Genomic DNA, 14,328 nt, shown 5'->3' with positions numbered 1-14,328 from the left:
ATGTCACAAAATAGTATTCTGCTTTTGATTTCTCTCTAACCATTTAAAAATGTAAAAACTCTTCTTAGCTCACGGGCTATACAAAAACTGTAGTTTGCCAGCCCCTGCTTTGAAGGATATTTAATGAGTTTCTACTATGTGCCAGGCACTAAGCCAGGTTTTTAGGATACAAGATCACTTCCTGCAGGACTCACAGAGTGGCACAGGAATAGGACATAGAAACAAAAGACTACAGTTATATGCAAGCCAAACCCAGTGCCTCATGAATAAATCAATGTCTTCAATAAAAGTATTGCATCAAAATAGCAACATGTATATCAGTTTGGACTTTGACCACCATGAGGGCTGCATATACCATGCACTGCACAAATCCAGAAGGTGCCATTCACATAGGCTCCAGTGTAAATGGTGCCCCATGGAGTTGTGTGAGGGCCCTGGTGGGAGCCCAGAGGAGAAATATGAATTCATCCTAAAGTTGTACAGGAAGCTCTCACAGAGGAAAAGGAATTTGAGCTGAATCTTGTAAGCTGAGTAGGAACTTTGCCAGACAAATAAAGCAGGATAGGGCATTCCAGGAGAAGAAACGGCATGAAAGAACACAGTATGTGCATATAGAAAAAAGCAAGCAGTTCAGTTGGAGCTCAGAGTGTGGAGTGGTGAGCCATAGAAAATGAGGATAGGAAAAGGGCAAAGGGGCAAACCGATGAGGGCCTTGTGGGTCACACTAAGTAACCTGTGTGTCGTCCCACAACTATGCTGTCTGAACAGCAGCCATTAGTCACATATGGGTATTTAAATTACTTAAAATTAACTAAAATGAAAAACTCAGTCCACACTCACTAGCCACATTTCAAGTACTCAACATACAGTTAGTGGCTGCCATACTGGACACTGCCACTGTCGCAGAAAGTTCTTTTGGGTATGCTGCTCTAGGAGCCTTGAAGGATTTTCAGCAGAGGGGAGGCAGCACCTCCTTTTCATTTTAGAAATAACACACCCAAGTGTGCAGAGTGCACTGGAGCATGGGAACTAATGCAACAGTTCAATGAGAAATCTGACTTTGTGAAAACAGGCAGTGTCAGTGGGAAAGGGAAGAAAGGAACAGATTCGATAGATACTTAGATGATAGATCCTGATGACAGGTGCACGTGGAACTTGAAGGAGAAGACAAACCCCAAGTTTCTAGACTGAGAGTGAATGGCTTCTGTAACCTCAGTGAAATAGCAGGCGAGTCAGCTGCAGAGATTTGGGTAGGAGAGTTGGACTGGCCATTTGTTGCCTCTGGAGCTGTTACAGTGCTACACAACGAAGAGGGTGGGTAGATAACTTTTTAAAAAAATGTTTACTCTTTCATTTCAAGTCACTTTTACTGTGTTATTCCCTGTCCTAAAACAGCTGTTTATCATACTAGCTACCAAAAGTTTCAAGAAGATGAACAACAATCTTAAGATTCTTCTCAAAGCATTAAGTTCTCCAGCATTTGTTGAGCGACTGCTATGTGTAAGACATTGAGGATAAAATGAGGCATGAGAGATACGACCTCAGTCCTCAATCTTTGAGATAAAACATTTTAAATCAAACAAATAACATTAGATACCAATGCCATCAATCCCCTCTACTATTATTTTATGTCTGGTTTTGGAAAAGTGATTTATCTCAGGTTACTACAATTAACAAAATATCTGAGCAGCTTCAGGACCTTCTGGATATGTACATTTAAGAAAGAGTAAAAGGAGTTCCACCTCTCAGCAAAAGCCAGTAGAAGCTCCCTTTCTTAGATATGACTGAATAGGTTGGGCTTAGCAAGCAGACAGACCTGGGTTTGAATCAGGGTTCTGGCACTTATGGCTGCATGGCTGTATACAAGTGTAACCTCTCTGAGCCTCGGTTTTCTCATCTGTAATACAGGGGATAATTACCTGGTAGAATCAATTAAGTGAGATAGTACATGAGAATGGCTTGGCAGAATGCCTGATACTTGGAAAGTGTTCAATAAATAGTGGCTTATATCAGTCATTCATTACTGATTTACTCAGTGTTGTCAGCTGGGCAAGTGAGCTAGCTACGGTTACTGCCTCTCTTCCCCCATATTCTCCATCATTCAATTCTGATCAAAGCCAGGTTGATTGGGCAGAAGCAGTTCTGCTCCCCCTTGTCTTGGAATTTTTTCTGGAAAAGATGCATTATGTATTCTTTACTTGCAAAGAGTGCCTCTTGGCCTATGGCCAGTTTCTCCCCCAAGTCACATGAGAGTTGAGGTATGAAGTAGGAACCAGAACTTGAGCTAAGATCTATCACCATCATTTTCCGCTGATTCCTGTCACCAGTGATTAATAGTGACAAATTCAGGGAGCACAAGACCACAGTTAGATTTACTTCTAGCATAGGGAAATGAACACAGTAAAAATGGACTATTAAATATCCTCAGATGATTTTTACATATTTTCAACACGTTCCCCATAAAACATCAGTCATACTATGGGAAGCCCAAGAGTGGGCCATCTGTCTGTTTCCAAGCCTTCCAGCTGGCTCTGGTCACTTGCATGGTTGGAAACCAAAAATGTCCGCATGCTCCTAGTGGGACTGTGTTCTCATGGCCACCTCTGGTCCAATTTCTTGTTCATGCTGAAATCTGAGTTTCCTTCTAGCCCTGCCTCCTTACTACTGTTTTGTTCCCTTTGCTGGCATGGACCCAAAGAAGGAAATCAGTCCCTTTTGCATTTAATTTGCCAAGGCAACTGATGACCCAACACTTTTTACCAAGGGTGTGGAGTAATTTCTTTTCAGAAAGTAGACGTGATTACACAGGACCAGACCTGGCTTCACACGTGTGTAACTAATGCCATCCCACAAGCACCGGTGCTCAGAGGGGCCTGCACTTAGGGTTTCATGCTTTGTGGTCACTTGTCTTTGAAAATCTTTCAAAATTCTTGAAATTTTATCTCTGAATTTGTGCTCTTGTAAGTGAAGTCTGATGGATCAACAGAGCATGCGTCTGGGACTCACTCGCAGTCCTCCCGCCAGCTCCTTGCCTTCCTGGGGCAGGTTCTCAGCTGCACCCCTACTCCAATCCCCATCCCCTACAACTACCTCCCACCTCTGCATGGTGCCCCAGGCCCCCCTTCCCATCCTCACCCTGTGACCTACCCCCAGCCTCTCACCTGTCCACGGCGGGGTGGGATGGTGGGCACGTGGAAACTGGAGAAGCTTGGTCTGACTTCCTGGTCCAGGCCAGGTCCGGAGTGGGGAGCTTACAGAGGGTGGGCGGCATGCGCATGCGCCGAGTCGCAGCCGGAATCCGGGTGCCCACAAGGATCTGCACTTGTGGAGTTCCCTACGCATGAGGGAACACGGGTTAAATAGCAAATTAAAACCAGAGAGAGACTGCAGTTGAAAGAAAAAAAGGCTTTATATTTTAGTACCTCTAACGTAACCTTTTGCTGCATTTTGAACATTTTCATTTTGCAACGGGCTCCACAAACTCTACAGTCGGTCCCGGCTGTCGTTCAGGGCGTTTCTCACCGTCAACATTTCTCGCCACGTTTTTTTGATTCTTCTTGACTCCCATGGAGCGTGCTCATCTCCGTCTTTTCCTGTTCACTTCTCAATCCTTCCTCCGTGCCCGGCCCCAAACCCCAAGTTGTCCTCACTGTGCTATGCAGAGTTATTTAACACTCTTTGTTTCCATTTTCCACCTTCCAGATCCAATTCCTGGAACCTAACTTTTCATGACCAAATGACCTAGAAAATGTTTTCTGAAACAAAAAACAGGTTTCCCTCTGAGAGAAATTCTACCATCAGTTTTTTTGGTTTTTTTGGCTGCATTGGGTCTTTGTTGCTTCTGCGGGCTTTCTTTGTTTACCGTGAGCAGGGGCTACTCTTCCTTGCGGTGCGCAGGCTTCTCATTGCAGTGTCTTCTCTTGTTGCGGGGCATGGGCTCTAGGTGCTGGGGCTTCAGTAGTTGTGGCGCACGGGCTCAGTAGTTGTGGCACAGGGGTTAGTTGCTCCACGGCATGTGGGCTCTTCCCAGAGCAGGGCTCGAACCCGTGTCTCCTGCATTGGCAAGCGGATTCTTAACCACTACGCCACCAGGGAAGCCCTACCATCAGTTTTTTAAGTAGCAGGATTTTTTTCCTTGATTGTGTGTGTATAAGTCACCAATTACTTTTCATCAATATTTACCAAGTCATATTCCCTGGAACATTAGTCCCACAGAAGAGCCCATTTGAAAAAGAGAAAGAAAAAAATTCCAGGGACAATAAGTTTGGGAAACACCAAATACTCTGCTTCCCTCCTCCCAACTTTTTTTTTTTTTTTTTTGTAGATGTCCTTGTGGCATTACTTTATTACAGAAACTAGTTTTGGGACTTCCCTGGTGGTCCAATGGTTAAGACTCCACGCTTCCACTGTAGGGGGCACCGGCTGGATCCCTGGTCTGGGAAATAAGTTTCCACATGCCCAGCGTTGTGGCAGAAAAAAAAAGAAAGAAACTGGTTTGATTTTATTTAAAATAGCATTTCCCAATTTATTTGTCAATGGAACTCATTTCTTGGGGAACAGCTACTAACTGCCCACTTTGCAAGAATTGCCTGAGAGCTGGCAAACTTTTTTCTGAACATGGCCCACTAATAAATATTTTAAGCTTTGAGGGCCATTTAGTGTCTGTGCAACTACTGACCTCTGCAACCACACACAATACGTTACTGAGCATGGCTGTGTGCCAATAAAACTTTATTTATGGACACTGAGCTTTGAACTTCCTATCATTTTCACATGTTACAAAATACTCTTTTGATTTTTTTCAACCATTAAAAAATGTAAAAACCATTCTTAGCTCGAGGGCCAAACATAAACAGGTGGTGTGGGTGGTTCTTGGCCAGCAGGCAGTAGTTTGCCAATTCTTGACTTAGAAGACCAAGAAAAAAAGTTACTTGTAAACACAAGTTGAGTACTGTTTCTCTACCTTAACGGTTACTGATTCTGAATTTTTTCTAATTGAGCGTTTTGTATTTGGGCTATTTTTAAAAACTGTTATTACCACTTGTGGTTCAAATGGTTCCTGCTCCCAATACGTCAGCTCTTGGTGATAAATAATTATCTCATGTCTGCTACTAATTATCTAATTATCTACTAATTACCTCTCAGCACACGCCCTCCTGATCCAAGCAGGTTAGCTCTCCAAAGCACCTGCCCTCTGCCTTTTGTATTCCCTCTTCATTCTCCATTCTTCAGTTACTCTGATACTTGTCAAGGATAGAGTCTGGATGCAGTAGAACCAGTCATGTTCCTTTAACTCTTTCCATTTTCACGTTTTAAGATACATATACTTCCCCAGAGCCCAACTCCAGAGCCAAGGAACTGAACCACAAAGCAGACACCCACATGCTTTACAGAATAACTTACTCATTCCCAGTCTTTTCATAATTACACCCACAGACACATGTTCTTGACTTCATGACATGTCCCATTCTCCCTTAGAAATACATGGGCGCATCTATTTTTGAACTAAGATGAATTAAAATTAATTTTCTGAGAAGTTATTAAGATTATCGCTTAAGATCACTGAAGGTAGCCTTGGAGTTGCAAAAACTCAGTTTGAAATTACATTGCATGACATACACTTTAAAGGTCTAAATATATTTGTGTTTTGTCTCCCTTTTAAAATTCCTTTACAGTGGGTATGTGATGGGAACAGAATCAAACAAAGAAGAAATTATAGAGCAGCATCTGTGGGAAATGATGAAAAGGAAAGATGCATGTGATTACTTCAGTGTTCATGTGACCACTTGTCTCTATCTAATTTAGAAACAAACAGAAATTGAATGACAGAAAGTCACCTGTGAGCTTGAGAAACTCTATCAGTTCCTAGAGGATAAGGGAAAAAGTCTTCTGTCCCAACTGAGGGACTTCAACAAAGCCATTTTAAGAAACAAACATGAAAATATAAACAATGTCTTAAATGAGAAGTTACTCTGCAACTACCCACACTCGGTCAATAAAGTTTTGAAGATGGGATGTATTGGAGGACTGACCATCAGGATGGTGGCAGTGGGTGGGTAGGTGGCTGGTGACATTCATCCTTAGGCAACTCCAGCCATATGGTTAGGAAGATATATGAGGGAAGCCATCAAAGCAATATTCCAGGAGGAAAGCCATTGGTATTGTTCATGTTTAAAAGCTCCCTAAAGACTCAGGCCTCATTCTAAGGAAGGGGAAGTTGATTACCTGATTCCCTGATTACTTTTGACATAACACTCTTAGAATATTTACCCCTGCAGCACAGCCAGAGCCAGTGGCTGGGGCATCAGGTGGCGAGTCAGAAGATACAGACTGTCTTCTTAGCTGTGCCACTGACTTGCTGGGTGAGCTTGAAATTGCCTCTCCTAGTTCTGCTTCTGCCACCATCGTTACCAGATGCTTAGAAGCACATCAAGGCCTTAGAGTCCAGTGGTTGAGAACATGGGCCCTGAAGCCAGACTGCATTCAAATCCTGTCTTTCACCTGCAAGCTGGGAGACCTCCTTGACATTCCTTAGCACCTGTCTCTGTGTTGAGTTTCCTCTTTTTGACAAATGTCACTGGACGAATGTTAGTCATTACTGGGAAGATTAAGAAATGCCCTTATCCCCTCCTAGCCCTGCCTCAGGGGTAGAGAGGGAACCAGGTCTAGCCCAGGTGGCAGTGAGGATCTAGGGATTTGAGGGACAATAGCAGAGAATCCTCATGTGATGCAATGAGACACTGACAACAAGGAGAAGACAACATGCTTATTGAGGGCTGATGACGTTCCTTTGCGTGTGGTACTATGTGCACATGACAACTCTGTGAAGGCTGTTATTCTGACTCTAATTAGCTCCATTTTGCAGATGAGTAACCAAGACTTAAAGAGATCAGGCAAGTTGTTAAACATCCCAGAGCTAGTAAGGGGCAGGGCAAATATTTCAAGTCAGGTTCCTTGGCTCTAAGGCACATAAACACTGCACAAGCTAAGGATAAAAATTCCAGGAGATGGGAAGTTATTGCTTAATGGGTACGGAGTTTCTGTTTGGGGCGATAAAAAGTTCTGGAAATAGTGGTGGTGGTTACACAACATTGTGAAGGTAGTGAAGGCCACTGAACTGTACACTTTAAAATGTTCAAAATGGTAAATTATGCATTATGTAGATTTTACATACACAAGCACCAAAAAAATGCCAGGAGAGAGTTTGGAAGGGCCCCAAAACTCCCTGAGGTCAAAGACAGATATGGAAATCAGGGACCAACCTAGGAGTCAGCAATTGAGAAAAACAAAAACTAGAATGTACTTTTGTCCCTCCCTTGCAAAGAAGATAGTTTGTAAAACTCTGGAGCAATAACAAACTTGAGTTTATTCCTTGAAGAAAGCATTTTGCACCCTTGGAAGCCCACAAACTCAAACACACCAATTTTATGAGCCATTGCTAGGGCTTCACAGAGAAAATATATTTTAAAAGCTGGAGAACTACCAAGGGGGAGAAACCCCACCTTTTAAATGAATAAAGCTGTAATAACTACACTGACAGCTGTGTCTGTTGGACAATATTTCTTTCTTATATGATTAAGATTTAGAATACAAAATGTTCTTGCCAAGTAATAAATGAAGTTAAATAAATGTGTGAAAGAGTCAGGAAAATAGAACAGACAACACCTGTGTAAATCCCACAAGAGAGATTTACAATAAGCAGGTTCTTTCCAGTCATAAAACAGCCTATAAAACAAAAGCGCACAATGAATGCTGGTCCACTTCGTTAAGGAAGCTGTGGATTATCTAGGAAAAGTCATGGAGTCTCATTCAGGACTTGGGCTGGCATTTGGGGAGTACCTGAGCCCTCTTTGTTTTCTTTACAGAATAGCAGGAACATCTTAAACTGGTATGTGAAGGGACATGGGCCAAGGGGGGAAAACAGTGGTGTCATCAGATGTCTTGCTTTTGCTTCTTTATCCAGAGAGTAAAATGGTCCAAACATGAACAATTAGCCTGGCAGGCTCTGACATAATTAAAAACACTCCCTCTACCCTCGTCTCCTTTCCATACAAGGCATTTGGCTGGATCCCATAGAACCTGGGAATGGCCATTTTTTCCACTGGGTTAGGGGCTCCAATCAAATGCATTAGTCATGAGCAGTCGCTGGAGGCCTGGCAGTTGATAAGAAGGTGGTTCACTGAATTCCTTGTAGACTTGGGTCCATGTGGCATAGAACTAGGGCCACTTTCTCCCTACTGGCCTCTTCCCTGGTGATCCAGAGCACATGTGAGGGCAAGGTCTTGGAGGAGACTGTGTCTCCATAGAAGAGGAAGGTCCTGGTAGGGGGGCTGTTTATTCCCAGTAGTACTGCCCTTGCACCTGGGCAAGAGGCACCGCTGCCTTAGGCCCTATTAAAAGTCCCCTCTCTGGCCCTCCACTGGGAGCTGCCCTCCCTCAGGACCAAAGTGATATTTTCACATACACACACTCAACCAAGCCCCAGCCCCCTCTTCTAGACAACAGTCCCCAAATTTCCTGCCCAAACAGCCCTGAGCTTACTTCCAGGGACTGCATTGTCTTCTTCTCTGGTTAATGCTCCCAAAACCCAAGGGTGGCCAAGGGCAACATATGGATGGAGCTCAGACATGCAGACTGGCGTGTCCACATGTGTGTGCACAGGCCCCTCTCAGTGCAGAGCAAAGCCACAACGGGAAGAGAAGGTGGGTGGGAACGGCTGGGCAGGCACTCCCTGGACTGCCATGTCCCTGGGCAGAAGTCCAAGAAGTCAAGAATTCTCAATTTGAACTTGACCTTCTAGGTTACTATGAAAGTATACGTGTCAAAGTAGGAGGATACAACTTATTTTATTAAGCAGTTCCCTGGCTTGATCTATAACTTTTGAAGATGTAGACATGTGGTGTGTGGGCCTCCATTTGTCCTTTCCCCCCAGGCCTTGCAAATGTGAGGGGAGGGCTCGTTCCTAGGTTGCATCCTTCTCCTCCAGATGCCACTTCTGGGGAGCAGAATGTGCAGATCGCCCTCCTGCTTATACCTAAGAAGTAAATCAACTCATCCTTGTTTTGCAAAAAAGTCTGTGTTTATTCCTAGAGGTGAAAACATTAAAGCTAAACCATTAGTCTCCAAGTTAACTGAACTGGGCAAGAGAACCAACACTTTCTCCAGGAGAGGTGAACAACTCAGTGATATCCCACAGGAGCTAAAAGGTGATGAAAAGTCCTGCTTCCCCCTGGGGCAGTCACTATTGGTCTAGGAACAGAGGAGGGAGGCAGGCTTCTCCCTGCAGCGGGAAAGCAGCCCTGGCTTTTTCTTAGTGTGAAGAGAAGATACATGTGGAAAGCACCTGTTGGCTGGGAGCTCAAAGCATTTTCCTTTTTCTGTCCCTAAAGAACCTGTCGACTGCCCTGGAGGAGACGGGAGGTAAATTGCTCAGAATAACAAGCCCAGTGAGGCATCTAAATGGGCACCAGCCCGTGTTACTTATGGAAGGGAGAAGGGATAATATGCCTGGCAAACCCTGGAGACTGAGACAGGTTTGTCAGCAGTCAGCTGACCTGAGTGTGCAGAGAGGGTGCCAGGCAGGGCCCCTTATCACATTCCTTGTCATCCTAAAGTGTTTCAACACACTTGAGGAAAGCACCTGGGTAGGGTTATTGACATGCACGTGGAGAGAGAGGAATCAGGCCCCCGGAGGAGGGAGAAGTGAGGGGTGAGCGATGAGCAGTGGGTCTGGGCGAGCTGATAGGCTGAGCTTGGCCAGCGGCCTCGGGATGGCAGTAAAGCTTAAGCCTAAGAAAGGCTGGCTCCTGACCACTCAGCCCAGTGCTGGGAGAAGGGCCAGAACTCAGGGAAGGGGGCACTTGCCCGACCCTAAGAGCAAGCGCCTCCTTAAACTCTATACCTTTGGCACCTTGTTTGCCCTGCCCTCACCAGGCGCAGCAGGTGGTTCTGAGGCACATGCTGAACTGGGCCACACGTGGGTCCCCCAGGTTTTCCCTGTCTTGAGAGAGGAAAAGTAAGGCCTGCTGCAGATACGCGGTCCTCTAATGGCTAGCGGGCTCGCCCAAGCCTGGGGCAGGCAGGCTCCCCTTCCCTGGCAGAGATGTGGAGGGCACTGCCCCAGCCACAGCCTTCTTTGGACTCAAGGCTGCTCTCCCAAACTGACCTCATCCCTGCCCTCAGCCGCCCACCCAGCACTCCCTCTGGTAGCCTCTCCCCAGACAATGTGATCCTGGACCCAGAAACTGCCAGTGCTTACCTCCAAGCAGTAGGTGATGTGAGCAGACTAAACACAGGCAAAACTATCTGTGCCTTCCAACCTTGAGAGGTTCTCCTCTCTCTGTGTGCTGGGCACTGTGGGATTTTGTCAGGCAGGCACTACTGGGACATGGAGGTGGCCTTTAATGGCTACTGGGGGCTTGGCGTTGTCAAAGAATCTGGGAAAAGGAAAGAGTGGTTTAAACTAAAACCTGAAAAAGGCTGTAGGGATCTACCAAAGTCTCACCCACCTCTGCAGCAACATCTCTTAAAAGACAGACCCAGGAAGATGCCAGTGTCTTTGGACTATGAAGGGGGTCATGTGTCATTCCACAATGTGGTGATTTCACTCCCATTTTACCTTCTCATCCATGTTTACTGAGAAGATCTTTCCTTTTTTCTGGTTGCCCTCAAAAGGGACCAGTGCAACCCTTTGCCCCTAATAGGAAGCCCCTTCTGAACATATGTTTTCCCAAGAAACTCAGGGTGTGGGTCAAAAGCAATCAGGAGCTGCTGCTTTAGCCATCTTTGCTGATGGCAGGAGAGCATGGGACTTGTCGCTTATGGGACAGTTTGTGTGGTCGACAACATAAGCAGAAATAAAAGGAACTGGATATCCCTAACCATGTACCTGATCCTATTTTAGTGCAGTAGTCAGACTTTTCAGAGCTCATTCTTTTCTTCTTTTGATACTTGTGTCTTCATCAAATGCCTTTAAAGCTCTACTTCAATCTCTCAAATAAAACTCAACTCACCTGCTCTAAAAATTCCTCCGCTCAGTAGCGAGGAGAACAGGTGAAGATAATTGTGTAGCCATAGAAAAACCTTTATGACAAAGGCACTATCAATAATCATATTTAATACATACATGTTATTTCCATAGTAAGATGTAATGGGAGGGCAAAAATTATGACTCTAAACGTTCTGAATAGTATCTAAAGTGTACTCCAGACAGACTGTGCGGCATGAGTATACCACCTCATAATAAAGACTTTTCTAAGTTTCAGCTGATAGGTTCAGCGTGGCTTTCTTAAGGACTGGCAAAATTAGAGACACTACTTCTCCATCTGGTCCAGATGGTACTTCCATTTCCATTTATAGCAATAAGGTAATTATAGAGCCTTAAAGACGAAGACTGACCAAAATAATTTTACTTTCCCTTCATTTCCTATTAAATGCAGCCCCAAGCAATATCCACACTGTTCCCTATCCTCTGCCTGAGGGTGGTATTCTTCCATTATCTGAATGATCCCTGGCCCCCAAACTGGGCAGCTCACTGGGACTGGGGGTGGAGTACAGAGGGGGCAGCCCATACCCGTAGTGGGGCATCTGTCAATGAGGGAAGACGGTCTGCCTCTTGTTTACCACTTTCCTCAGAGCAGAAATGGTCCTCCCACAGCACTATCCTGTCACGGGGGGACACATTGAGACCTGAGAGGATGTGCGTCCCTATTCTAACATAAAAAGCATGTGTGATTTCTAGACAAAGACCTACTTTAACAGGAAATGTGTAGACATTGTTTGTTCTCTTCCTTTATTGCAACTGTCAGCCTATCTTCTGGGAAGGGTGTTCAGATCTTGGAATTCCACTGCTTAATCCCAGTAGGTAAGCACCACAACACGATGTGTAAAGAACATCGACTCTGAAGTCTGACTGTACTGATAGGTTCAAATCCTGACTCTGCCACTTAATAGCAGTGAGATTTGAGGTATATCCCTCAACCGCTCTGTGCCTCGGCTTTACTGGACTAATGAGAGTCTTGCCTCAGAGGGCTGTTAGAAGGCTTACACGAGTTACTACTCATGCAATACTAAGCACTTAGTAAGTAAAAGAGTTTGTGAAGTAAATGATAAAGTCTATTCATCTTATATGCCTCCCACAAGGACATAAAATCGTTTCTTGGTGGTGTTAGAAGGTCTCAGGCCCCATAAGGTATTTCCCAAGGGTCTTGCATAACAGAAGCTCAAAAACTTATCATGAGCTGAGGTTACACCTGTTGTAGACCCTAGTCTTAGAAAAATCTTTACAAAAACCACACTGAAATAAGCCAAGTACAAAATGAACTTCCCCCCTGAAACTATTATAAACAGAATTACTTTAACCAAAGGAATTTAATCTACTTATATTTTGAGGTGGGTTTTATAGCTATCCCTCTGCTGAGTTGGATACAGACACAATTTTTTAAAACAATTTATTGAGGTGGAATTCACTTAATTTTTTTTTAATCTTTAAACCACCTAGTTGAGAGAATAGCTGGAAAGAGGATCTCCGGCTTTTACCTGCTTGCAAAGCTACTCCCAAGCCTCCCCAACATGTGCCCTCCAGGCAAGATTTTACCACCTCACTTGGTAAATGAGAAGGACCTTCCTCGTGCTGTAAATGTACTAATTCATACTATATGAACGGTATGTTTACTATGTGGTTATTATCAGGTTGTGAAGCTATAATGGGCAGATTTTACAAGACCCTTCCTTTTGTGTAGGGACTCATTTGAGTGAATCATCACAGAATGTTTCTGAAGTAGGTAGAGCCAAAGACTTAAGTAGGAAGGGCTTAAAGATGTCCATCCGTACTGCCTGAAAGCTCAGCTGTGAACTAGGTGTGCCCTTATACTAACTTGTACTAGGAGAAAATGAGAGGCTTCTAGAGATTCCAGCAGGTTGAATTTTAATGAAGCTGGTGTTTGCCCCTGCGTGGAGCAAGATGTATTTGTTGGACCAGCTTCCCTGCACTAGGAAACAAGATGGCACCCAGAGAACTCATGACTAAGAGGCAGGCAGAGGAACTGGGAGGATAGGAAAACAGACCAGGTGCCTGCAAAGTTATGCTAGGCCTGTAAGAGTTAGCGTGAAATTATTTCAAGAGCAGGGAAACTTAGGGCTATGTACAGGTCTTAGATATTTTCACAGAATTTTTTAGAATAAGAAACCAGACATAGGTGGCTTAATTGTTTTTACGTTGTATTATCAGACATTATTTTCCTTATATATTCCTTTGATTTTTCATAAAATAACTTTTGTTCCCATTAACTCTTTCAACTCTAGTATGGGAATTTTGTCCATGCTTTCCTTGGAGTGAATAGGGGGTACGTTTTACCCCTAGGGCCCTGAGCAGTGGGGAAGGAGGAATCAAAAATGAGAGAAGTTAAAGGAAAGACAAAAACTCAGGAAGAAAACTGCCTCTCATGCCAGCTAAGCATCTCCCTCTAGCCCCTCACCCTGGCTCAAATCTCTGAACCAGGCATGCACTTCCCCACTCTCAGAAAACAGCCTTCCCTCTGCCTCCCATGACCCTCTTTTCTTCAAAATCCATCACATAGCCAAGACCTTTCCAGTTGTGCCCCATTTGTTCAGTCTGTCCAAGTCCGCCAGTATCAGTCTTTCTTCTTTCCTTCTTTATAAAATTTAATTTAATTTAATTTTATTTTATTTTGGCTGCACTGGGTCTTCGTTGCAGCGCATGGGCTTCTCTGGTTGTGGCGCGTGGGCTTCTCTCTAGTTGTGGTGCATGGGCTTAGTTGCCCCGCAGTATGTGGGGTCTTAGTTCCCCAACCAGGGATGGAACCTGTGTCCCCTGCATTGGAAGGCGGGTTCTTGACCACTGGACCACCAAGGAAGTCCAGTCTTCCTTCTTTCTTATGTCCTCATTCTTTTTTTTTTTTTTAATGAATTAATCAATTTATTTTTGGCTGTGTTGGGTCTTCGTTTCTGTGCAAGGGCTTCCTCTAGTTGCGGCGAGCGGGGGCCTCTCTTCATCACGGTGCGCGGGCCTCTCACTGTCGCGGCCTCTTTTGTTGCGGAGCACAGGCTCCAGACGCGCAGGCTCAGTAGATGTGGCTCACGGGCCCAGTCGCTCCGCGGCACGCGGGATCCTCCCAGACCAGGGCTCGAACCCGCGTCCCCCGCACTGGCAGGCAGACTCCCAACCACTGCGCCACCAGGGAAGCCCCACTCATTCTTTTTTATAGCTGCAGTTTGCCTGTAAATTTGTGTTCCCTCTTGTTATTATAAGTATTCTGTACCATATACATAATTTTTACATTGTCCTATTAGCTTTGAAGTTCCTTGAGG

The sequence above is a fragment of the Balaenoptera ricei genome, chromosome 2 (assembly GCF_028023285.1).
Source record: "Balaenoptera ricei isolate mBalRic1 chromosome 2, mBalRic1.hap2, whole genome shotgun sequence".
Classification (NCBI taxonomy): domain Eukaryota; kingdom Metazoa; phylum Chordata; class Mammalia; order Artiodactyla; family Balaenopteridae; genus Balaenoptera; species Balaenoptera ricei.
Note: the sequence above shows the minus strand (reverse complement) of the source record.